We start from the raw sequence: 27,083 nt of genomic DNA, 5'->3' as shown, positions 1-27,083 counted from the left end.
ATGCTAGGTGGGGAAAATGGGCCAGAAACAGCAACCAGAAAGGAGAAAGGCCATAAGCACGTTGTTAACGTAAGAAAGATTGATAAGTCACTCAATGAAGTGAGTAAGTTAGGTTTTTCAGGAGCTAGTACTTACAAGGAAAAGAATGTGCTAGATGTTGAAAATAAAGGAATTCCAAAAGAAAATGTTCTCAGACGTGTAGCCACTCATGAATTTGTCAGTACAGAACATGTAAAGGGCGTGGACATGGAAAATAAAAAAACAAATGGCATTAATGTTAATAAAAAAACAATGAAGCAAGAGAGCAAGATAGTTTCAAAAGGAAAATTTAAGAAATCATTAATTGAAAAATTAGTTTTTATCAAAGGGCAGAAGAAGCAATCAAAAAACAATAGCAGGGAGGACATACATGGAAACATTGCGAATTGTACGAATGAACAATTTGTCCACAAGAAAGAAATCAGCATGGCTTTTTGCAAAGAGAATACGAAACAAGCAAAGAACAAATATTTTGCTAGAGAAATTTCAATTGGTATTGAGAGGGGAAAGAGAAGGGATGTTGCCAATGAACATGACCTGAAAAAAATAGAGCATGCATCTACTATCAAAGCTCACGATACTAAGTTGTTGTCAGAACAAGCTGCAACTCAGAATACAACAACCGCCACTTCTGGATTAGATGATTGGGTGTGTTGTGATGCATGTGGGAAATGGCGTGTATGCCCAATTGGACTAAAGATTCCCCTTCAACAAGACAATTGGCTTTGCGACATGATGTTTTGGCTGTAAGTCCTTTTGGTTTTCATTGATACTGGGTTAAATGCTAGTTTAAATATGTATATCTGTTCTCAGAGGGAGAAATTACTCTCTAATTGGAAATTGTGCATTTGTTTTCTCTTTAAGAAATAAAATCAATATAGCTTTGCATAAGTAGTCATGTGAAATTTGACTGCCTTATTTTGTTTTTTTGTCTAACCAGGCCTGGGATGAAGCACTGTAATGTCCCAGAAGAGGAAACAATAGAGGTGGTAGAGCATCAAAATGCAATTTCACAACCACAGATACTTTCAGAAACAACTCAGGGAGAGGATCAACTTCCAACTTCTCTCTCAACAGCTATGCTTGATCCTAAATCATCAAACCAGATATGGCCAAGGTCTTTACAGTCAAGTATAAAGATTGCCAGTAATAAGAAAGGTTTAGTTCAGAGAAGTATGCCAAATGTTTCAGGCATTGTTAAGTTCTCAAATTCTTTTTCTGGGAAGGACTATTACTTACCTGTAAAAAATAGAATTGACCAATACAAGAGTTTTATGGAGCAAGAAGAAAGTGTTGTACATTTTTCACAGTGTAAAGATGGAGGGAAGTCAAATGGTGTAATCAAGCAGAGAAATAAAATTAAAGATACGGCGATACTAAAAGAGACATCTGGAGGTGAAGGTAATGTTCTTTTTAGCTCCTTTTCAAATGAACTATGTTGTCTTTATAGATTTAAAATATCTGTTGTTTATGAATGGTAATGGAACTAATATCAAGGTTTAAATATGCGAGGCACAATAAGCCAATGCATATTTCTTGACCAGTGCAGGATGCAACTAACTCTCATAATGCATCATATAGATTCTTTGCATTTGTCATTATTATATTTTGTTCTAGACATTGAAAGAAAATTCCCGAGACTATTATAAAAATTATAGATTGACATTTAAGACCTGCACAGGTAACTTCAAGAAGAAGTTAATAACGCTTTCAATGTTTTAATTGTTTCTTTCTTCTTTGAGGTTAGCCTGTTACCTCCATTACATAATTTCCTGTAACATTTTACTTTTGTATCAAATTTGAAGTCAATATGCATAGTGTTCTGGAATGAGGATGTCTGTGCTGAAATTTTATTTTTAGTTGTAAATGGTTATGTTGCTTACTCAATCTTATTCCAATTAATTTAATGTTAACTTGAGACTATCTGAGACTATCTGAAACAGATATACACCTCAATTAAATCTAATAGCAAAGTTTGAGAAAGCAGAAGAAAACAGTTGCATAACCGTTATGAACAGTATTGTACCCTAGGATGAGATTTCCAATGATTGTATCTAACAGAAGAAATATTTGCATGTAGAACCCAAATTTGAAATAGAAAACAAGAACTTACAACAATAAGTGATTTGTCATACAAAGATGCATTGTACATTGGAAGCCAAGGGCAAAGGATAGCCTGTAATAGTCTTGTCCGATGAGGTGCATACACATTTATTTACTTAAAGAAGGCTAGTACAAATAAAAAGATTTATTAAATAAAAAGTGACTTTTACATTGTAGTGCTTGAATATTTGTGAATTTTTCATGTAAATTTTTAAGATAAAATTTGGAGGGGTTCTATACCTAGTCTCACCCAAGCAAACACAAAAATGGAGTGTCCCCTTTTGGGTTTTTCCTAAATCTTGCTCTGAAATCTTAAGTTCATTTAAAACAAGAAACTTATCCATAGTTAAGATTATACCTCTACCAATAAAATGTCATTATCAAGTCTGGTTTAGATCTTGCAATCATGTTATACAATGTTTAAAATATAATTTATAAGGCAAGTTATTTCTATAAGGGTTAGGGATCCGATAAACATAAGTGCATATATATCAATAATTATCTTAACCTATTTAGATAAATTGTGCCTGAGCTTTTAAATTTTGGAACCAAGCCATCAGTTGTTCCAACTCCCATAAATAATCATGGTAGGTTTTGGAGAGCAAATCCACAAAGAGTGCCTGGAAACTTATTCAACCAAATTAAGCCTAAGGGCATGCAACATCCAACTAAGAAAAATTATCCCTTGGTCCTGTTAAGGTTGTAGCTTTAGTCGGATTGATTCGATCACGAGATACATTGTTGACGGTAAATCATCATTTAGACAAATATTCTTACACACACACACACACACACACATGTTTATTTATATTTTTTTTAATATATTATTATTATCGAATGATGATTAACTATAGGGGCATGTCTCCTCTCATATTTTTAAGTCTTCAAATCTTCATTTGGAACACACCAATAACAGTTGCAGTGTTATTGCATTTGCAGAAAACGATCCATGTTACTCAACATGGTATCAAAGCCAGGTTGCAAATGTCAAAAAGGAGAGAATGAAACTGAAAAGAATACAGTAGCAACAAATGATACTTCAATGTGTAATAGAAAATCATAATCGAAAACAATATACCTATTGCAGAGGATAATATTTAAATTGCAGAAGAGAAACATATTGGATAACATATACTGTAGACATACATATTCGATATTATAAAATATGATGGCCATCATATAGTATGTATGACAACAGACCCGAAAACTATATGGAAATACAGGAGATTTCAACATTGTCAGGTCCCTTTGTGATGCACAAGTAGGAGAACAACACTATTACTAAAACCACAGGCGTCTAGGCCTCAACTTCTTCTCCCAATCTGGCCAGTATTGTTTTCGAGCCTTATCTGCCCCAATTGGGCTGGAACATGGACGAAAATTACATGAGCAAAATAATGCTGGATGTAGATGACATCTACTCCCTACTAGAATCCTTCTTCAACCATTGAAGTTTTTTTGTTAGAAGCAACATTGATTCACCATCAAACAGTCTAACCGTAGATCAGATTGACATTCAGCTGGCTTCAACATAGCTTGTTTTTGTTTATTATTTTATTTCATGGGAAATTTTCCTCATTATCTCCAGAGCTTTGAAGATATGAGATGAGCGCCTATCATTATCACTCAGACCTCATTGTCCATCTCTGATCTCGGTCAGTGTCTTCACATCAAGCTCTACAGACTTCAAAACTGAAGACCCTCCACCTCTATTTCTCAGCAGCCATGTTTTAAGCATGTCCCAAGTTGAGTTCCAATTGCAGAAGATTCCAATAGCACTGTTTTGGCTCTTCAATCACAACCAACATTGAAGCCCTTTAGAAAGCAGTGATCGAACAAAATAGAAAGACACACCACTCTAGAGCGGCCTACGTGGAAAAAGATTGTGTACTTGAAATGACAATCAAAGGGGCAGAAAACTACAAAATAAATGTATGCGGTTAGCAAAAAGGTTATTCACCAACAGCTAATACATAACTACAGATAAATGAAACAAGGTGGACCCACCGCTAAAGGAGAACTAACACCCAATATGGAGGAGGACCCACTATTCGAGAGTTTATAGAAGTCAACGGTAATAGAGAGTATAACAGACCAATACCTGAAGGTGGTCTATGGAAGGTGTAAAATAGTCAAAGGCAATATAAGGTGAAAGAAAGTTATGTCAGCCACACTGGAGTAAGAAGAAAAGTACGGGGAAAGAGAAGGGACTTATTTTTCGGACACTTATCAGTAATCTTAGAAGACAAAATCCAAGTCAGCACTGGGTCTTAAATATATATGACATGACATAACTAGACCACTAAGAAAATGAATATGATCAGGTTGAATATTTAGTATGAAGATTTGTTTTATTTGGAGCTCACAAGATTAAATTTTGTCGTCAGGGCTTGGATTAGTTAACGGATTTTGTTAATAGAATGCAATTATGCGTAAAAAATAAAATTAAAGAAGGTTTGGAATCACAGGGGAGAACTACATATTCGAATATAACAAATGCTTTAAAATTGATATGCCTGGATATTATATCTCACAATAATATTCAACATCTGCAGAAATCATCATATATATAGAAATGGCATGTGGAATTGATAGTAGGGTTGGGTATGAGAATACATAGGGACACATCAGTGAACTTTGAATCAATGTCTCAGTAATCCAATCACCTCTCTGTATAGTGATGGCTCATTAGCTCTGGAAACATAATAGAACACATATGCCTACCAAACAACACATTATTAATATTAGTTGAGATAGAAGATCACATCAAATGGAGTGGGTGAATCATTGGTGAAAGAGGACTTCAAGAAAACTATCAAGACCTTGCTAAGCACAGATAAGGAACCAACAAGGGGTTAAAGCAAATTGATAGAAGCTACATAGAATAGTCTGGGAACTATATGTGTTTTTTCCACAGGAGTTAATGTTCAGAAATGCAATCTGATTTGGAGCTAGAAGGACCAAATTGAATTTTGGAAGAAAGACAAATACTCAAAAGAAAGATGTGGATTACATTCACAAGGATGATGTGTGGATGTGTAGGGTGCCATTAGCAGATTTCATTTTGCTCTTTATTTATCCATCTCTTTTATTTTTTAATAACATGATTGCACTAGTCCTTCAAGGCTGATAGGATTGGATAAAGATATGGAGATGAATAAAAGATTTAGGACACCATGATACAATCCTTATGTGGAGGAGATTGATGAGTTTGAAAAGTTTTCAGATGCATGCTTTCCCAGCACAAAGTTATAGGAGATAATGTTGCAAGCAGTAAGGAAAGTTGAAGCTGCATATTAAAGGGCTTATCATGAATGCAAATCTTGTAGTATATTCAAAGGATTTGATTTAACACAAACACATTTGGTATAATTACCATCACCATAAATTAACTCAAGATACGTAGATGAGATACAATAGTGAAGTGGATCTGATGGGTCAATGATATAAAAGTGAGAATTTTACATTGTGGGGGAGAATAATAATCAATGTTACATTTCCACTTGAACCATCTTTAGAAAGGAGGCATTCCATTCTCAAATCTCTATGGACCCTCATGTGTAGATAAGCATTCTTATCTTTTACATTTATCTACTCATTGTAGTCTCTCTCCTATTTGTAATCCTATACATATCATAAGAGTTATTTTCTTTGATCTTTTCCTTTATGTTTGAGAATGTTCTTGCAAGAAAAGATGGTTGGTACTTAACTTTAGCTACCAAATATTGTGCAAACTCAATCTTATGACAGTAGCTCGAAAGAAGCTGTGATCTAGAATTCATTAGTCATCTGATAATCAGGCTAGATAATTTGAGGCTCTAGAATTCATTTACATTAAGCGGGAGCTTCTTCAAAGACAACGCAAGAGCTTAGAAGATTGATACTCAGTGGGAATCTAGAAATACACGTGTTTGACTGCATGATTTTGATGGGCCTACTCTTGTACATCATGAGGAAGTAATGTCTTATCACCAGAAAGTTGGAAGATCGGTATCAAATTCAGAGAGACTTTGACAAACATCCTTGGGCAAAGAGAGCCCCTAAGGGAGAAACTACAAGACCTGACTTCCTAATATCATTGTTTAGAGGGAGAATTTTGAGGTACAATCCCTTGTGAATGATACCTTTTATATATATATATACACACACACATACATGCGCGCGCACACACACACACATATATATTTGAAGGGTTTCTATTGGTGACGATCTTATCAATAGCTTGACCTGTTATCATGACATACTACATTAAGTTGTTGTCCTGGAGTGTCGGTAATCATGATAACGAACGTATCACGATCAAACTACATTAACTTGTTGTCTTGGAGCGCTGGAAATCAAATAACTCATATCCTACTAGGATATGACATATTCTTTTGGTAGGCATCAAGGATTGATGCCAGTGCACATACCAAAAGAATATAAGTATGATGAATATCATATGATTGATATTTCTTGTTGAAACATACTTCAAATTACATTAAAAGATAACATCTAAGTTGATGGATATTTATTGATATCCTTAAATATGCCATTCCAAGAATATCATACTGAGATGATATCTCTTCATATACTTGAGAGCATAATGTGTTCTATAACAATCCTCCCTAGCTAAGAGGGAGTGTTAAGGTTGTAGCTTTAGTCAGATTGATTCGATCATGAGATACATTGTTGATGGTATATATATATATATATATATATATATATATTGTATATACATATATAAAATATTATTTATATTATTGTTAATATATTATTATTATCTAATGATGATTAACCATAGAGACATGTCTTCTCTCATATTTATAAGTCTTCAAATCTGCATTTGGAACACACCAATAACAAGGGCAGTGTTATTACATTTGCAGAAAATGATCCATGTTACTCAATAGGCCCACAAGTGGCAGGAATATCCACTAATATAATTCCATTACTTGGGCTTGCCCACTTAACTCAAAGTAAGCCGGGTCATTGAGGAAGATTTTTCAGCCCAATGAAGTCCAAGAGTGCACAACATCCAACTAAGACAACTGCCCTCATGGCCCACAAATGGCAGGAGTATCCATTAATGCAATTCCATCACTTGGGATTGCTTACTTAATTCGAGAGAACCAGTCTACCATATTCCCTAATATATTTCCTTTTGTTCCTGTATGATTTCTTATGGAGTAAAGAATAGATATATATTTTTTTTATTTATTAATTAAAGAAACATAATAAAGTTTATTATTGTCTTGGTAAGTGATATTTGAAGAGCATATATACATATATGATAATGTTGGTCCACATTGCATACACAACATACATATCAAACATATTCTCATGCCTGCCACGATATTTTATTATATCCAAATATGGCTTTATTCTGAATTGCAGATCTATTCACTCGATACTGACTTATCTTTTTCTTCCTTGATGCCCTCCTTCAATGCGGTCTTATACATTTTATATCTTTATTTCTCTACAAAGAAAGATGACCTTTGTTCATGCCAACCCTTAAGAATGGTCATGACCTTTCTTAATGATGCCTCTTCATAACCCAAACCGACCACTACCTTGTTTGTTCATAAATTGCTACTTCATATGCCTTAATTGCTCATACAAGAGCATCTAAGGTGAAAGAGCAGTGCTACATCACCCAAAAATAAATTGTTTAGTTGTAAATAAGGGCTATTTTTGAAGATATCGCCTGATCCCATGCTTAAATTCTGGTGAGAAATCAGCATTTAGGGTTGGGGAATTACCTTTCGTGCCAAAATAGTGTATATATATATATATATATATATATATATATATATATATATATATATATATATATATATATATATATATATATATATATATATATATATATATATATATTATCAAACTATAAATGGAAGGAATAATTTAGTTAAAAAATCTGAACCTAAAAGATGAAATCTGGAAACAATATTAGAATTGCTGATTGCTATATTAAAATCAAGTTGAAACCCTGTACAGTTTTCAATTTTCATCCTATAGGTTGAAAAACATGATTCCTCCAAAATATCCTGTTGCAGATGTTAAAAGAAATTAAAAAAGTGTATGCATCTTCAAAACCTTCAATCCAGCTTGAAATTCTTTTGATTCCTCCAAAAAATCCTTTATTAATCAGTCAAACATGGTATTAAGTTTGACAAACTCAGAAATTTTCATTATTCTGTTGAGTATCACAATTTTTTACATTTTTATTGGAAACAGTCATCAAGTAATTTGTGTTGGCTGAGTTATCATAAAAATTTTAATTTCCATCATCAAAACACTGGCAAATCAGGTGGTTTTTGATTTCATAAATGGTATTCATGAACACTACGGCAGGCATTCATTTATGTCAATTACTATTCTGAATACAAATGTATTAAATTCATTAGTAGACAACATTCAATTTATTCAGAGCTACATGTTGGATGAAGGAACAATGAAACTAGAGAACAGGAGTGACATTTTGAAGTTGGAGCTTGATATCTATTGTTACAATTGAAGAGTAGAGCAGATTGTCCTTAGGTCCAAAGGTTGTTGCCTCTGCATGGAATGCCCCATTTGTAAAGATTATGTACTGATTGGTTATACTTAGATTAGAAGGGGTTGAAGATAATATGTATTACAGGAGAAATGTGACACTAGACATACCTTGGAAAGATATATTCTAGAGCCTCCACGGGTTAGGTGAGTTGGTTTGAGGTTGTGGACGATCCCCATGGTCTTGGTTTTGGCTCCCCTTCCCGTCATTACCCCTCCAAAGACACTTGGGGGAGGTTCTGGTTATTTTGTGGCCGAAGGGATTAGTCTCACTCCAAGCTCGCCCCGTAAAGGGAACCTGCAGGGCTTGGGACGCAGGGACACTCCCGAGACAAAAAAAGAAAGAAAGACATATTATAAAGGCAAAGGTTAATGATCAAGGGAGAATAGAGAATCAGACTAGCAAGTGATTGAATGGTCTTCTTGAGGGAAACACGGGCATGTGGAGCATGTTTAGTTGGGCTTGAATACAGGTCATAATTGCTACAGAGTACCATAGTTTCTACAACAGTGGAATTTGGGAACACTTCATTGTTTCCCTTGGCTTCCCCAAACCTGCTTAATAGGCTCAAATTGAAAAATATTAAATTGGAGATCTGTGTTTCTAAAGCTAGCCAGAGAAATTTTTCAATTAAGTGAAAGTGTTATTATTATGAGGTATTCAGACTTGAAGATTCTATTTAATCTAATGCTCTACCTGTAATTATAGAATTAGACTTTGTGTGTGTGTGTGTGTGTGTCTATATATATTGTCATTACAAAATATAGAAAAAATTGATCATGTATGTCAGTGCACATATAAAATATCAATGTAGGGATGGGCATGCTCTGAAGACTATAATTATACCTGCAATTTTGCCTTTCAATTATCATCCATGTAACTACTATGTTGTAGTGGTGTGTGACATGACATAGATGTTAGTAAATCACTGCTGAAGTAACTTGGCATATTTGACAGTCACAACTAACAAAAACTGTGAAATGCATATATCATTAGTTTGTTATAAAATCCTGGCGGTTGTTTGATCTAGCTAAAGTATTCAGTCTTTTCAATCAGAATGCTTCACAGGCACCTCTTATATGAATGTTTGCCTCTATTATCTTCAGATCTTCTTTGGCTTATAAATCATTTTATGCTTAAACCATGTTTGAATTTTAGTAGGTTAATTGCATAAATTATAACTTTGGTCCTTGCGCCACCTGGGTTATAGATTGTTCAAGTTAGATTTGTAGATGGAAGGTGTACACTTCTGCATGGCACATGTTGTTGCAAGTTACTGAATGTAATAATTGTTTTGAAAGCCAATCTTCAGACACCAAAAAAAATTCTTACAGATGGGACGTATATAGGGTGAAACTAACTTACTATGTCAATGTTTCTGCAAGAAATGATACTGTGTTATCATAATCTATTTTTACAGATAATTATGAGTTTGAAACTTTGATATGAATCTGCATTTATTGGCATGAAATAAAAATAATTGTTTTCCAACAGTTTTAGAATATAGATGGTTATTTTCATGTAGTGTTTTTCCTTTTGTAGATAGATCATTTAGTGATTAGTGAGTTTCTTGTCGTTGTTTTTGGATGTAATTGTTTCAGTTTTTGGTTGCCTCGTGACAGCCCATGAGCCTGAAGTAAATCGTGCACACACTTTAAATGTTAAGCGTAAGATGGATAGCGAATTAAAGGAGTGCAAGTCTGCAAAAAAAATGAAGGCGAAAAACCATCCAGGTAACAGCTGCATTTTCTCTGAAAGCATCATCCAATAATTGTCATGTATTGGAAAATATTTTTCTAGTAGAAAAGATTACAGAACCTTTTTTCGTTATTCCATGGCAGTGCATGATGCCAAAGGGGTTGATTTTCTGCCTCTGAAATCAGAGAAAATAGGTAACAGATTCAAAATTGTAACAAATGCTGCATTAACCAAAGAAAATGGTGTAGAAAGTTTGAATGGAGAAAGTAAAGTTGAGGATCAACAGCAGGTAACCAAGAAAAGGAAAATCATGGAGCAGAAGAAAGGAAAGGCAACCCATCAAGGGGTGGTAGAAAAAAATTGCATGGTGGATTTTGAAATAGGGAAGGAGGAAGTCCAACCCAAGTGAAAAAGAGCAAAACCTTTAAAGATAGAATCTATTCAACCTCATGCAAGCAAAGGAAATAAAGATGAACAAGAGCAAAAAGTGAAAACTGTTTCATCAAATGTAGAATGCATTCTTCATGAGATAGCAGAATATAGCAACCAACAGTCAAAGGAGCATGGATTAATGCAGATGTTTTCTGATCATAATAAACCTTTGAAAAAGGAATCATCTTGTTGGCCTCCATTTGTATCTTCTACATCCAATTCATCTAAGCTTTCATGCTATACTAAATCTCTTCGCACTAGACCTGAAAGACAAGGATCTGCATTCAAGTGCTCTGTTTCATCATTGCCTGTTATGATTGTACAAGCTGAAAAACCTTCAATTTTTGAACACACTAATGCAAGAAATTGTGACTTGATAGATTTTTGTAATTCCAGGAAACCTATTCCAAAAGCAGGCATAACTGGCGATTCTCTAAGTGACTGTTCGGGGTTTATAATGGGTGCTAAAGACCTGTGTAAATCATCAGGAACAAGAGGGAAGCCCAGTTTGGATACATTATTTTTTAATGGCAACCAACTGGAAGGATCGTTGATTGATGCTTCTAGAGGTGAATCTTCTGTAGTTTGTAAACAATCAGACACATCTTGTAAGGGGACTTCAGGCTCCCAAGTAAACTCTTCAAAGTGGAAAGGATTTGTAGAAAGGGATGTTGAGGGAGCACTTGTAAGTTCAAGTAGGGAACATAAGTCATATATGGAAAATGCAGCTTTAGAAGAAGGCAAGGATTTGGAACAAAAAGCAGATAGGATTAAGGTTTGTTTTTGTTTCATGTAAATTACCCATACACTTCATTCTTTGGATTTGACCAAAATTCGTTAGGATTTTTGTGTGATCTGTGATGTGTGAATTAAAGTCTTTTTGGTTGGTTAATTCTTTGTTATTGTATGATCCAGAGCAATGGAGGCGATGAACTTGAAGCTATTGGTTTCTATTTTCGTGCATCTTTAAAATTTCTACAAAGTGCTTCAATTTTAGAGCCGCCTTTGAGTTCTGATAGTGTGAGGCACTGGGGAAATAAATCTATGCCTTTGTTCACATACTCTCCTAGGCGTTCTGAGTAAGTTCCTTTTAGTGGCATTTAAATTTTAATGGTTGGAGTTGATCGAGCAAATTCACAGATTATATGCATTCTAAAATTGTAAATTTAAAAAAAATGGTTTGGGCTAATTGTTTAGTTAAATGGACAGAGCTTCTAAATAGAGAACCTTTAATATCTTATAAGTTGTCTCCAACTGTAGTAGGAACTGATTTGTTTCATCCCTTATTATAGATAGCATAATTTGTCTAGAAACATTTATAATAATTATGTATCCTAAGTTCCAAACACGTTTAAAAGACAAGAAACTCACAAACTTCAAGCACATAGTAGTATTTTTTGTGTTAAGATAAGCTAATATGTTGATAGGTCTATAATACTCTTGACCTTTGCTATCCTTGATGATTTATGCCATATGACATTTGAATTCCTTGAAGGTCTATTGCGGTTCATGGCACTTGGTGACTATTTTAGTATCTTTATTATTACCACAGTTTGAAGCTTGCTTTGAAGTCTTAAATTGTAGTTACCACAGTTTGTTCCTAAAATTTTCTCAAGTGACAGAAAATTGATTTAATATCTTTTGGTCACAAAATGCACTTTTTGTGTATGTGTCTGCAAGTTTCCCCATCAGAAAGAGGACTTGTAGCTCAGTGGTAGAGAACCCCAAATTGCGCATGGGAGGCCCTAGGTTCAGGTCCTTGCTGGTCCATGAAAAATAACATGGTTACAAAAAGCTCTGGTTACAAAAAGGACCGTTCACTTGGTTGTAGGGCAGCCTAACATGCACATGAGAAGTCCTAGGGTCAATTACTAGTTGGTCTTTGAAAAGTAACATGTTAGTCCCCTTTTTCTGTTAGCTATTATATATATGCGAGGTTACATAGTTTTAACAACAAAATGTGTTTTTCAGAGTGAATGGACCAGCTAAACCTAAAAGCTTAAAAATTTAAGGACATTAAAGCTTCTTTGTAATGGAAGATTGCTTCAATGAGGTTTTCAAACTTGAAGTTCAGACTATTTTTGTTTCTACAGTATGTTAAAGGTCACTGAGGGTTTATATTTAATTATTCACTTCCTAATTCTTGACTACATTGATTATAAAATATTCTCATTTGTTTTATAGGGATTGTGCTAAGGTGTATGAACGAAATGGAAAGTGGGCAGCTGCTGCTCTAGCCTACCAATGCACAGGATTCACATGTATGCATGTTGTGATGGCCAAGAATCTGTATTTAAGCAGACATAGACAAGAACTTAAATCAGTTGTTGTTATGCTTCCGACAGGTTAGTTTTTGTTTACACTTTTAAGAATTTAACATTGTATTCATTTGTAATTTTGTTGATTTAAATTTTTTTATTTGTAATTGCCATCGCTGAGAGGACCGCATTGGGGATTTCTATGCTATGGAAGGGTGAACGCTTATTTGTTCTAGACATACTCTGTTATTGTGTCAGACGTTATCCATATTCAATGTTCTGCAAGATAATGGAATTGACAGTCTAACCGTAAAACATGGAGGTACAGGTGAAGGAAAGCATTATCATCATAATATAATTTCAGTTGATATACATTTATCTATAGGTATCTACTAAGAACTTCGTACTATCTAGGTAGGGTTATTTAGAGTTTTATATAGATTTTTTCATTCAAAATATATTTGAAGAGTTCAATTTTTTAACACTTGTCTCCTGAAGCCCTTTTCTTAAGCTGTCCTCAACCTAGGTTTTGGTTAAAAATCATTGATCTATAGTATAATAAGTGATCATTTCAGAGGGTTTAGCTGTAAGCATCTTCCATTCTTACACACTTGCCATACATATCAACTAAGGAATTTCCAACAAAGACATTTGTGTCCACCCCGGTTACTATAATATAACCATGAAGACTCCTACCCATTTGCAGATCTTGATCGTTAGTCATTTCCTCGAGAAGAAAGCAAACATCAAAAAATAGAACTACATAAATGTTAAAATTAACAAAATTATGGAGTGCTATAGAAGTTCAGAAATGCAGATGTTTAAAAATAGAAAAAACTAGAAGTTCCAAAATAATGCCACTAAAAGAAAAGACGTTATATCAATATTTGTGTCATGCCCAACTAAGAGGACAAAAACACACACAAAATTTTTTTTGAATTAATAATAAACTAATAATTAAACATGCTCTAAGTTTGATATGATTGAGGTAGAAGTTTTAGTACAGGTTCTCTACATTACGTCTGAAGATTATAAACAAAGGGATGGTTATTAAAATTTAAGATTTGAAACTTTAGTTATCAGATTTATATCAATAAACTTATGTTATTACATTAACTTTTAATAATAAGAAACAATTATTTGAAATGACACTATCTTCCACTATTTAAAACTTTCTAACCGAAATTAAGTTTACTAATTACATTACGAAATTGGAAACTTTCCAAAATAAATATCCATTTTACTTAATTTAAAATGTTTTAATTAAAAAACAAATTTTAACAATTGCTAACCAAGTCTCGATTAAACTAACATGATTACTTATAATTAGGTAGTGAAACCTTACTCATCGGAAATAACTACTTACTAACTAGAACTACTAGATAATATTAACTAAATCCAATTTAATCTATATTTAATTATATAACAACTAACTAAACTAATTTAAAAGCTAAACTGAAATATATACATCTAAAAATTACAACTTTAAGCAATACAACTAACTTAACATAATGAAAAAACTATCTAATCCTTCTATCAATTTATGACTAACTTAGAACTTTAGCAAATTAGATTAACATCTCATAAACTAACACAAATCTAACCTAATCTAATTAGAACTATCCTAACCCCTTAACATTCTAACAAAAGTTTACAACATTAAATAAAACTCAAACTAAAATAAATAAATAAATAAGAACCTACTAACCTACACCTAACAAGTTAACCCTAACCTACTAACCCCTAACACTTATTGCTAACTTTCTATACTACCCTTTTATTTTTCCCTAAACCCTACTCTCCACCCTACACACCTCTCACCCAAGAAGGGCTTGGGCGAATCCCAAGCATACCCACGCAACCCGAGGGTCTGCAACACGCAGACCCAAGTGGACCTGACCCAAGTACATGGGACAGCAAGTCCACCAACCAAAAGCTCCCTAAGAAAGTGATTGGTGAGGAAGGTGGATGAAACACATAGTCTAATCTTTAAACACACCTTCACGCAACCCAAAACTGGCGCCCATAAAAGGGAAGCATGGCAGGTGACATCATCACATAGGATGACACTACTCCAACAACGCCTAGAACATAGGTACTCCCACTAATCGACCCTAAGGATATCTTCAGCATAAATGCTATGGTTGTTTTAAAATCTCTGCGCTTTCCAAAAAGGAAGTCGACCCCTGCACAAGTACAGGGTGACGTCACCTGAGATTGACATCCTCACCAATAAAAAAGGGTCATCATGACCCTCCTACGAGCTGGCTTCAAGCGGGTGGAGGACTTAATGCATAAAGATTATATGGTGAGAAAAGACTTTAGTAGCTTATATATATATATTTTTAAGCATTGTTATTTTTTTTTTTAAAATTATTATTTCATTGAGGAATCTATTATTTTATTAGCCTGTAATAGAATCAACTAAATATGTGTTTGCCATAAAAATTCCAGAATTTTGTAGGTGGGTTATTTGATAATTTCTCTACTCTCTCTTGAAACTCAATGTATATTTTTCTTTTGCAATTATATTACCACAATAGGTGTATGCATTCTCCTATGAATTTCTAATTCGTTATTTCCATGAACCTCAAATGGCCAAGCATTTCAATAATACCATATTACATGAAATAACCATCTACGTATTCATTTAACTATCTAATAAGTTGATGGATCAACATAATAACTAAACTAGTCTTAAGGCATTTGAGACAATAAGAGAGATCAAAATGATAATGCTCCATTCTTTTTGAAAGGAGTATCCAAATACACAAAGTTATTTCTCTATCATGTTTTCAATTGTAGCTTGGATATCTGGACATAATTCTTCCTACATGCTCTTGCAAATTTATTTTCAACACGATCAACCATGAACTAAATCATTTCACACTTGATAAAGACATCATACATTTACATGGATTAGGAATATCTCTCACTATCGTCCATATGAATAGAGGCATCACCATACATCACAAATTTAATCATACATAATTTGAACATCATTGTTGCATCCTATCTCTGATACACATTCATATGACAACATAGAATACGAAAATTTTAAGAGAAGTAAATTTACTCAATCACTTATCTTATTATCAACCTGATTCAAGGCTCAGCCGGGAAAGAATCAGGAAGAAAACTCAGCTTCGTTGCCATATATAATAAGGTTTAAAAAAAATACAATTTACAAAAGGATCTCAATCCCAATTTTCAATAATTTCATCAAATTTTCTTCATGATCCAAATCAAGGAGTTTGTAATGTCTTCTAAAACTCATTTCAAGAACCGTGGAGGAAACCAATAACTGATTGGGTGACAACCAAGCAGAACCAAAAGAACATCAAGCATGAATAGTCATACATGTTTTACACAATAAGATTCACAGTGAATCAAGGCTAGGGAGAGGTGGATTCTTCTAACTGGAGAAGTCAGGCACAACACCAATTCAGATGCCCAATCGGGGCCAATAACCAAGAACTTTCGTTCTTCCATTTAAACTTGCCATACTCATACCAGGTTTGTGCTGACGGGTAAGGGCCCATAACACCCTACCCTTTATCCCTCTTCTCATCCTGAGAAGAGACTCTACACAGGTTGGAGTCCAACTAAGCAAACCTCTCCCAAAATTGGTCACTTCTGCCCTCTCCTAGGGTGAGTAATACCAAAACACCCATGCAAGGAAACTCAAAATTGCAAACATAAACAAGAAAGGAAAACAACCAAAAGAAACAAAGTTTGCAAATCTTCCCAACATACCCACAACCATACAACAGTAAAACAACAACAAGGTAACAAGAACATGAAACAAAACACAAAAACTGAATAATGAAGATGGGAGTTTCCTACCTTCTCAAAGAGGTGATGGAAATGAACAAATTTGAGTAGAGTATCCCTCCTTCCTTCAAGCTTCAAGGAATCTTCTCTAAATGTAGAGATTGGGTAACCCCCACTAGACCAAGGAAGGCCTCTAAATAATCCTCCAACTCAACCACCCAAAAGGAGCAATAACTATTTCCACCCACTAGCCACACTAGAAACTCCTAACTCAACCTACACCTTGGTTAAACTCAAAAAGGAGGTGGGGTAAGACAACTCATGACAACCATTTGCAATTTTCGCACAAAGGCAAAAAAAGGACTTTTTGAGTGCCCTCAAAAGTCAAAGCTAGGGTCTTAGGGGTTGGAAAAGACCCCTAACCCATACCCATACCCTTAGGTTAGAATAAAAACATGTTTTAAAGCCTTAGGGAAAAGGTTAGAGTCAAATAAAAATCAAGAGATAAAATAGGTCTATCTAACAACTCTAACTTGCAATCTAGCCCTAAATCGAATTAGGGATGACTAACCCTCAATAAGAATCTAATAGAAAAAAAATTGACACTAACTTGAAACCAAAGGTTAAACAATTAACCCTAACCAGCATACCGAAGCACATAACATTTTACGAGTGTCAAGCGACACTGAAAGAACATAATTACGAACAATAGGGTTTCCAAATTTTAGCACATGGAGATCAGTTTTGTTCCTCCGTAGGGTTTCTCGGCTAAATATCTGCACACTCATTGCACACATCAGTAGTCCTGAAAATCACATGTATATAAACGTATATGTATCAAAAATTTTCATAAATTGAAACATGCATCAAATAAGAGTTTCTTCATCCTACATAATTCTTAACCATTGAAATATCTTGAATCAAATCTCAATTTTACTGATTTCGTCAACATACATATACATGATCATTAAATGACAATCATCAAATATATCTGGAAATAACATCACACAAAATGAAATAATAAAATATGTTCTAAGCATCAGATAATGTCTCGACATCTCGAGTCACGGATAACAAAAAAATAGTAGTAATGTATCACTATGCTACGATGGGTCGGGGCGAGGCTTCACAATTTGATAGCCATCATCATTGTGTAAGCTGTTAAGTTTCAAATATTAGCCGCTGTAAATATCTGCTTGATTTTTTGGATTTTGCCTGCGAGTTTAAGACCATCTGATAAACAGAATACAAAGAGCTCATTTATATTGCAATAAATACAATACTTTGACAGCAAATATAAAGGACATGCCTGAAATATTCACTTTTAAAATCAAGTTCAAATTGAAAGTGCAATATAAAGACAAAAGTGAAGATATCCAAATGGATAAGTCTGATCATAAACACAAATACAACATACCCATTTGCTGGGAATGAACATAAATGACTGCAGTAATAATAATCAGCATGTATAAGCTCCATCAACCCTAGGTTCTTCACTAAAATGCTTCAAATGGTATGGTTGGGTCTAGATCTATCAAACAACAACTATGATCTTTAGTAAATGCAGGTATTGGTTCCTTAAACCCCAATGGCTGCTCTAGAATCTTCATGTTGACCCTCAAGAAGTGATATGGCTGGGTGGAAACGGTTTGGCCAACAAGGAAGGAGTTACAACCAGAAAAATAGAAGTTTAATCCTTCTCAGTCTTCTGCGAAGTTCTTAGCGAATTTAATATCCAATAAGCTTTGCAAATCTAAAAACCTAAATTCCAATACTACCCAAATGTGACCTTAAAATAAAATCATGAGATTATACTCCATATCGTATCTTTCAACAAGATGAAGAATGTTGCATTCGTCAGAGACACCAAACAATGCTAGTACAAGTATTGAAAACCAAATAATAGATTGATGCAGATATGAGTATTTGCAAATAAAGATAGTGCACATAGAGAAACAATATTAGCACTTCAGATTTGCCAAATACAATAATAGATAAAATGCCGCTTTGATTCGCTAGATCCAAGCAAAACCATACAAACAGAATAGGGTGAGGGTTGAATCCCACTTAAGTCGGAAGAGCCAAGTAGAGAAGATCTTTCACTCTTGAAATGACGAACAACAAAGAAATCCCAACAAGAATTCGCTGTAGAGAAATAATAAACCAAATCGCATACCTACTACTACCTACATGTGCTTAAATACTTGTCGGGGAAACCTTTCTGAGGGTGTACAAAGATAGCTGACAGCCACACCTACCTACAGACACAATTAAATAAAAAATGGGTCCGAGATATACTAAATCAATCGGAAGCACAAATACAAATATTATTAACTTGTGCCCCATATTAATAAATTAAAGTAACCAATTAAAGGTCCTTTTGTTATATTATTTAAATTTTTGGGACCAGTTAATTAATTAATTAAATTAAATTATTACATTCAAATTTGGGGACATGACAATCCCTAAATGAGAGTCCTATTCCTTCTTTTGTAGCTTTTCCGCTGCTTTTTCAAGAAAAGGAAACACTTTTTGCTTTTTTGCTATCTTTTTGAGAATATTTCTCATGCTTCTTCACTATTTTTCTTGGAATAGCTTTTATTTTTCATTGTTTTAAAAAATAGCTTAATTTTTTCACTATTTTTCAGGAATATTTTGTTCGCTTTTATTTAATAAGAAGCACTTCCATTTCCAATCTCCCATTGTAGCAATAAATAATAAAGGCCCATTCATTAAAATAAATCATCTTCAATTTAATGTTTGGCCTCTATAGTCCCTTCATTAAGTAAATAAATAAAAATAACGATAAATTTAATATATAATATTTAATTTAACTCTATTATCATATAATTTATCATCATTTAGTGTAAAATCCCTGGCCTATATCAAAGTTGGGATGATCATCAAAATTGGACTTACCATCAATACTAAAAATAGCAAGTATGCCAACTCTGTTGGAGCTGATAACTAACTTACTAAAAATAGTAGGCATGAGAGAGTTAACCCAAAAGGCTGTAGAAAGAAATGTTATGCTCATTCAAATGTCCAAATATGACATCTCACCTGATACTGCTTCCAAGATTTCCTGATCCTAATCATTAGCGCTTGGGAATCGGCTAAATAACCTAATGATGCCACCATGCTGAACTAGCTTAGGAAGGGGACATTACAGCCACCTAGAAAATGCAAGTGGGAACTAGGATGGGAATGCCATTATTTAGAAGCATGATACTATGTCGTTCAAAGGTTAGGAATATTAATAATTATCAATCAATCGATAATAGTTCACTAGACAAACATCTTACTCCTGATCATTAGGTTAGTCGGTGATCATTTTAGAGCATTTAAACAATCATGTGTTTTGATGGTTACATCTAGTCATTCCATTGAGAACAAAGAAAATAATAAATATCAAAAAGTAAAACCAATTAAATGTTTAAATGAACAAAAAGTATGGAGTTCTATACAACCTAAAAAATTTAAAATTTAAAATAGAAAAAACTATAACTACTAATGAAAATTTCACTGAAAGCAAAGACATATTATATTGGTATTTGATAGTCATCATTATAATGCAAGCTGTTAAATTTTTAATAATAGCCACCTAGAAAAAGCTGATGAGAACCAGGATGAGAATGCCCTTATTCAAAAACATGATAAGGTGCCACTCAGTGATTGGCAATATTAGAATCAATCAATAAAACTTCAGTGGAAAAACATCTTAGTCCTTTTTATTGTTTCTCTCCTTACTAATACCTTGTTGGGAGCTGAGAATATTTTATACTAGAAAAATTTGTACAATTAAATGCAAAACGTAAAAGCAACCTCAAGTCCTATTGTATTTCTTTAGTGCTTTTAGCCCTTGCCAACAAAATATCGACAGTTAGGAAGATAACCAATTTGATTTATACATAAAAGAATAAGAAACTTCTGTAGGAAGCTCTTGATTTCTAAGAGAGATTTGAAGAAACTTCATTTGAAGTCTCTTGACTTCTGGAGACATATTACTGTGATACGGAGAAATTTCTTATGCTCCCATCCGTGTAACTCCCTCAGTTATGCCAACTGTTTAACTACCCAAGTTTCCCAACAACAAATTCTAACTAATTAATGAAGATACTGCGAAACTAGATTTTCAGTGAATTTTGTGGATTTTAGGCATCAAAATTCTTAATTTGTCCATTATATGGTTGAAATTCCAAAATTTTTGTATGACAATTCTAAGATTAGTCTTTTCTGTAATGGATAGTATGTGCAGACGGAGACACATCTAATGCCCAGGGTAGTTGTTGATTGTCATTGTAGTAAAATGTAGTAATGTATACTGAGTTGTGTGAACTTATTATGATTTATAATTAGCATATTTACTAGTATTTAAACTTTTTGTTTGTGCAGGTGAATCTCCTTGTTCATCAGTGTCTAATGTTGACAACTTGAATTGCCATGCATTAACAGTAGTGAATCAACAAAAACGAGTTGCATCTCTAAATGCGTCAGGAAATTATGTGATTGATACACAACACTGCCAACACTATAACCATTTGTTACAATTTGTAAGTTGAAAATTGCCTTGGGGCATTTGGTAGATGATACATGTTGTTCTAGAATATGAAATTGCATTGTGACATTGATCCATGTAATTTAGCTTTGTTTTATCCTCTGAACAATTTTTTGTACTTATTTCTCAGTTTCTATTAGTTAAAGCATGTAAGAGAATATTTTTATACTTGCAGGTTGATGATGCTAGTGCATCATTTGCAGCTTTTGCAAAAGCAGGTAGTGCTTTGGATGCTGCTAGTGATTCAAGTTATAGAGAACATGAAATATCTGTGGTGAAAAAGGCTATCAATCTGAAATTTCATAATCTTGATGGACTGCTCAGTCTTGTAATCCCTCTCATGGAATCTGCATCTTTATGTTGACATCTATTATGGCTTCAACAACAATTTTTGCAGAAATAAGGAGGTAATAAGGATTATGGAGCAATATGCATGCAATTATTTCTACCATTTACTTACATGAATAGGTTGTGTATGAGTTACGACTAGTGTAAATTATGTAAATTACTATGTTATCTTGCTTGAAGAATCAGAAATGTGCAAGTAGGCAGGATTTGAACTGTGAATGAAAAATGCATGTATCCTGAAGCTGTTTGTAAGAGATTTCATGTGATGTTCTTGATATAAAATATAAACATTACTTTTGAATTCCTTCCTGGATCTTCAGGTCAACTTCATATGAAGTGTTTTAGGAGTCTTATCGTTTATGGAATGTACTGCAAATTCTGAAATATTTTCAATCAATATACATTTGACTACTAATTTTCATTCTCTCCTCTAAGGGGAGTTTACATACTTTGAAAGACATCGATGGATTCAATTTGACTCATAATTCGTAGCTCTAGATTGTGACACTTTTTTTTTTATACAGGTGCAAACATGCCCGAGTTACCCAATAATTCATGGCTAGTTATTATTCCTTAGTCACTGGTGGTTGGATAAGGTGTATTTTTTGGCTCTTCAAAGCATTTAAATTTTTATATTATTCATGATTTGGTTAATAAATTGGGCATCGTTTTGCATTGCAGGTCTTGTTTTAATGTCTCTGTTCTGCAAGATTTCTTGCCAGTTTTATTTTAAGCCAATCTACAAATGCTAATACAGCTAACAGATTCACTTACAAATAAATGTGAATATTAGGACACCTCGCAATTGATATTTTTTGTAAAATAAAATTATTTAACTGTACTTCCGTGAGAGAACTCTGTAAGATCGGGATGGACATGAACAAGGTATCAGAGTTGTGCAAAAATGCAAGTTTATACAATTTGTAATTTTCTCAAGTGTAAAATACTAGATAATATGTATTTATGCAATTTTGGTGACTGACTATTTGTGAAGCTTTCCACAGAAACTTACATACAATAAAATAAAATTATAATATGAAGGAAAAAAACATTTTTGCAGTTTATTACCAGTTATCCATCATTTGTTTGTCTGGGAATATCTGTTCCCCAGTTGCACTTTTTCTTTTTGGTAACTTAGCAAACACATATTAAAAGAGCAAATTATCCATTGGGTTCCAATTGTGGAGTGATAGATTAAGCTTTACAAATTGCTACTTTGCAGAATAAAACTGTATCTTAATTAAATACCAGGTTTTCTTTTGGGGCCCTATCTTTGAAATTGTGAGGGTTTGTTTACAGGGTCCACATCTCATACATATCTTTGAAAGGACACTGCTTTAACTAGTGCCCTATCGTCAATGGATATTGCTGTAATTGCAGTTCATCCTGAGTAGATCCTTCTTGCCACCTCCAACTTCACTTTTGGGCCTAACAGTTACACAATCTCCAATCTATGCTCCAACTTGAATGCTTATTCTACCTGTTTTCTCCTCTGGCCAAGCATCTACTACAGCTCTCCTCCATCTCCCTTCCGCATCCATTTGGTGTGCTCTAGGTTAAAAACTTATACTTCAATGTACTCCAATAGTGCATCTACGTATTCCCCTCTCTCTTATATGCATTACTCAAGCATGCTTCACTGACATCATCTACAAGACTATTGCTCTTTATGAATTGATTAGGGATCCTCATTTTAGCATGCTTCCTAGTGCTAAGATGTTAGTTAGGGAGATATGAAGGTTTTTGAACTTTTATATCCAATGTGAGAACCAAACAGCTCTAGCAAAAACTGTAGAAATATCTAGATTATCACTTATATTGCTGACAATGTTAAGTTGCATTGCCCCTATGTTTTGCCGCGGGGGCATGTTGGTGTTTGGTTGAATGTAACCATTTGTATGAAAAGTTTGTAAACAATTGTCATGGAGGAAACCCATAGGGCTTTACAAATTAGATAGATCCTAAAGTAGTAATCTTTCTATAACAAGGACCAATCATATTGTTTACAATTATCAAGGTGATCTTATTCAAAGAAGCTCAATTTTTCTTTGTTTAAAGACAAATTGTGATGTAGACTAGAACATGATTTTAGAAGGCTCGGCAAGCACCAACTGTGTTCGTTTCAATTATCAAGGCCAGTTTATTGAAAGGGGCTCATTTTTTCTTTGTTTAGAGACAACGGAGCAAGATGGATGGTGATTAGAAGCGGATTATTTGTTTTGAATTTGAACAAAATGTTTTGACAAAAAATATAAAGTATGATAGAGGAGGCATTAGGCTTTTAGAACCCCTTCATAGCTTTCATCCTCAAGTATTATATACTTAAAAATGCTATAGAGCTTTTGACCAATGTGGTACTGATCAATCCTCTTTCTTAGCCTTGGTTAACAAATGGGTGGACACAAAGGATAGCTTGAACTCTATCCTCAAGCTTTCATAGTGCCTTCCCTCTCCTCTCTCCTCAATTGACCTTGATAGGAATGTTGTGGATTTCTAACATTATTTTCCTTGCAAGGTTATAATCTCATTTAATATTTGCATATATCTTTGTTTCATGTGGTATTTAATAATGCTCATACACGTACATTTCTCGCATGATTACTTTAAACTTTGGTTACATGATTCTTTGCAGACCAATTGGAATTATTTTGTCTACATCCCCACATGTTCAACATTTTCATGTCCGTAAACATAGGGAAGGCTTGTTTCTTAAGGAATAACTAAATCTTTCTTCCTTGGGGTTTTAGTCATACTTTTACATAGACTTCTTTGTTGTAGGTCTTCTGAAGTATTGGTTTGATGGGTTTTTTTTTTTTTTTTTTTTGGATTATCTAACTTTTAAGATTGTGTATAATGACTCTTTGGGAACCCTTTGGTAGGAATTGAGATCCCATTTTAAAGGGGATGCCTAATCTCTAAATCTCATCGATATCATTTCGAACATGTCGAGTTTTGGAGACATTCCCGTGGAATGGTTTCTAATGTTTTGTTTGTGTTGGAGTCGACAGTGCCATTTAAGTTTCTTCCTAGCCTATAACTCTAGACATTAAAAATGGTGGTCCAATGAACCAATAATTTTCATTATAAGGGGGATGAAAATGTTCTTCGCAAAAAAATCTAATGAGTGCAAATGAGAATGTGGATTCAACCTCACACACAGAAAACACTAATGTCTTGCAATGTTTCATCACATCAATATAATCAAACCAAGTAGCTTACCTCATTACAAAGAAAAAGTGAAAAAATGAAAATAAGTAGAAAAATTTTAATCAGTCAATAGAAGGCATCGAAGGGTGGAGGACTCAAATAAGTATGAATTATGGGTATTTTGTAGTAGACTGCTCTGGAAAGATAAAATAATCAATGAAACTTGGAGAGAACGATTTGTTTTTTGGAATAACAACAGAAGATTATCCCCTAATAATGATGTTAGGAGGAGGATTGATAGTCAAAATCACGGGCCACAGCAAAAGCATTTTTTTGGTATTAATTTTTTTTTTCCAATTTTTTGTGTGGATGTGTCTTCAAATCATAATTTGTCAAAGATATTTTGAAATGAAAAAGTCTAATTATGTCAAATCAAATCACACACACTAAAGGGATTTGAATTTCTTTAAGGTCGATCAGTGTGCTAAGAGAGCCTTAGCATGATAACAATTGAAGTACAAAGTACTAAGATAATGCAAAGTCAATAAATGATCATTTATTGTCAATTAGTGTATTCTACAATGGATATAGGTAATGAAGGTAAATCTTTAGTTTGTATATATATTTTGGTTAGTAGATGTATTAAAATTACAAAATATGAGGATTATTGTACACTAATACAATAGACTAAGGGTACTCTTTTAGATCTAATGCAAGATCATGGACTATTTATATACAACAAATTCTTTGGTTTTCTTCTTTGTTGAAGAAAATGAGTTTTCCTTTAGATTTGAACAGTCTATGTACTCCTGAATTTCTCGACCCTTGAATGATATGCTTATTGACTGAAATTTCCATCTTGCAAGTTGCAATCAAAATATGGATAATTATTATGTTTTTTAGATATAGAAATGACAAACAATATTATTAAATTCTATTTATTGTTTTAACAAATCTAAATATGATTGAATGATCAATCTCTAAGAGGATTTCACTAATTGATTTCAGTGTTCCTCTAGGTCCAATCGGATCTCATATAAGTATATGTTATTTTGATTGGAAGGGACATGAATTTTGGATTAGTGTCATTTCACTTCTCAAACTAGTCCCAGACTACTTTTGGGGTTTAAACATTGACTTGCAATTACAAACTGTGTGTTGATACCATAATCAATGATGTACACAGGTAATGATATTAGACTCAATTTGATTGGAATCTCTGCACTACTAATCATGGCTTGATTGGAATTATATGTGGAACATGAAATAATAATTTATAAGATTAAATGCACATCACCATTATACTTGGAACCGCTTATATATGATATTTTGATTTGGTGTATGAATGATAGCCAATTTCAAATATTAGATCAATACGATGATATAATTCCAAGAATTTAGATATGTGTGTGTATCGATATACACAATATATATTGATATATATACATACATATATATTTATATCATATTATTGATTAATATCATTCATATGTCTAACTGAAGCTATCATTTTTCAACACTCCCTCTTAGCTAGGGAAGATACAAGTTTAACAAGTATACAACTATATCACCTTACTCATGATATCAAAAGATATGGTATGTTTACAAATATGAAGTCATGTGACATTCTTCGTAACACAAATATCCATATTATGGTACGTGTAATGACATCAAGTCTCATGATGTCTACCATAATGAATCATTGTATATCCACGAATACATTATCCACTACCATTATCTCTTAAGGATCATAATTGTCTCTAGATGATATCAAGTCTCATGATATCTATTAGAATGTTGAAGAGATACTAACTATCATCTCATTGTATATCCATGGATATCAAGTCACGTGATATCCATCACAATAGTGAAACAAATCATTGTAAATTTGTCACCTTATAATGTCAAATACAAGTGTTCATTGTCTGAAAGATTGTCACCTTTCAATAATGTCCATAGGGGCCCATAAATTCATGGAGTCACACACATGATGACAAAAGAGTTTACACATTATAAATATTTTATATAAGCCTTGTCGCATTCTATATCCCTGTCCACTAGCTAATTGTTTTGAACCAAGGAAATGAGAGAATTTTATTGCTTGGTGCGTTGATTCAATCAATCAAGAAGCAGATGCTTTTGCCCCCATCTCACTCACCTCTATTAAAAAGTTCTAAATTGTTCA

At 33.6% G+C, this 27,083-nt stretch overlaps 1 pseudogene; it reads left to right on the top strand.

Annotated features, from left to right (window-relative positions):
- Positions 1-21,767, top strand: LOC149559350 (cysteine-tryptophan domain-containing zinc finger protein 3-like; annotated as a pseudogene).
- The last annotated feature ends 5,316 nt before the right edge of the window (positions 21,768-27,083 follow it).

This window comes from Cupressus sempervirens, chromosome 5, assembly GCF_028749045.1.
Source record: "Cupressus sempervirens isolate cs-2001-9-10 chromosome 5, ASM2874904v1, whole genome shotgun sequence".
Taxonomy (NCBI): domain Eukaryota; kingdom Viridiplantae; phylum Streptophyta; class Pinopsida; order Cupressales; family Cupressaceae; genus Cupressus; species Cupressus sempervirens.
Note: the sequence above shows the minus strand (reverse complement) of the source record. Positions and strands in the feature narration are given on the sequence as shown.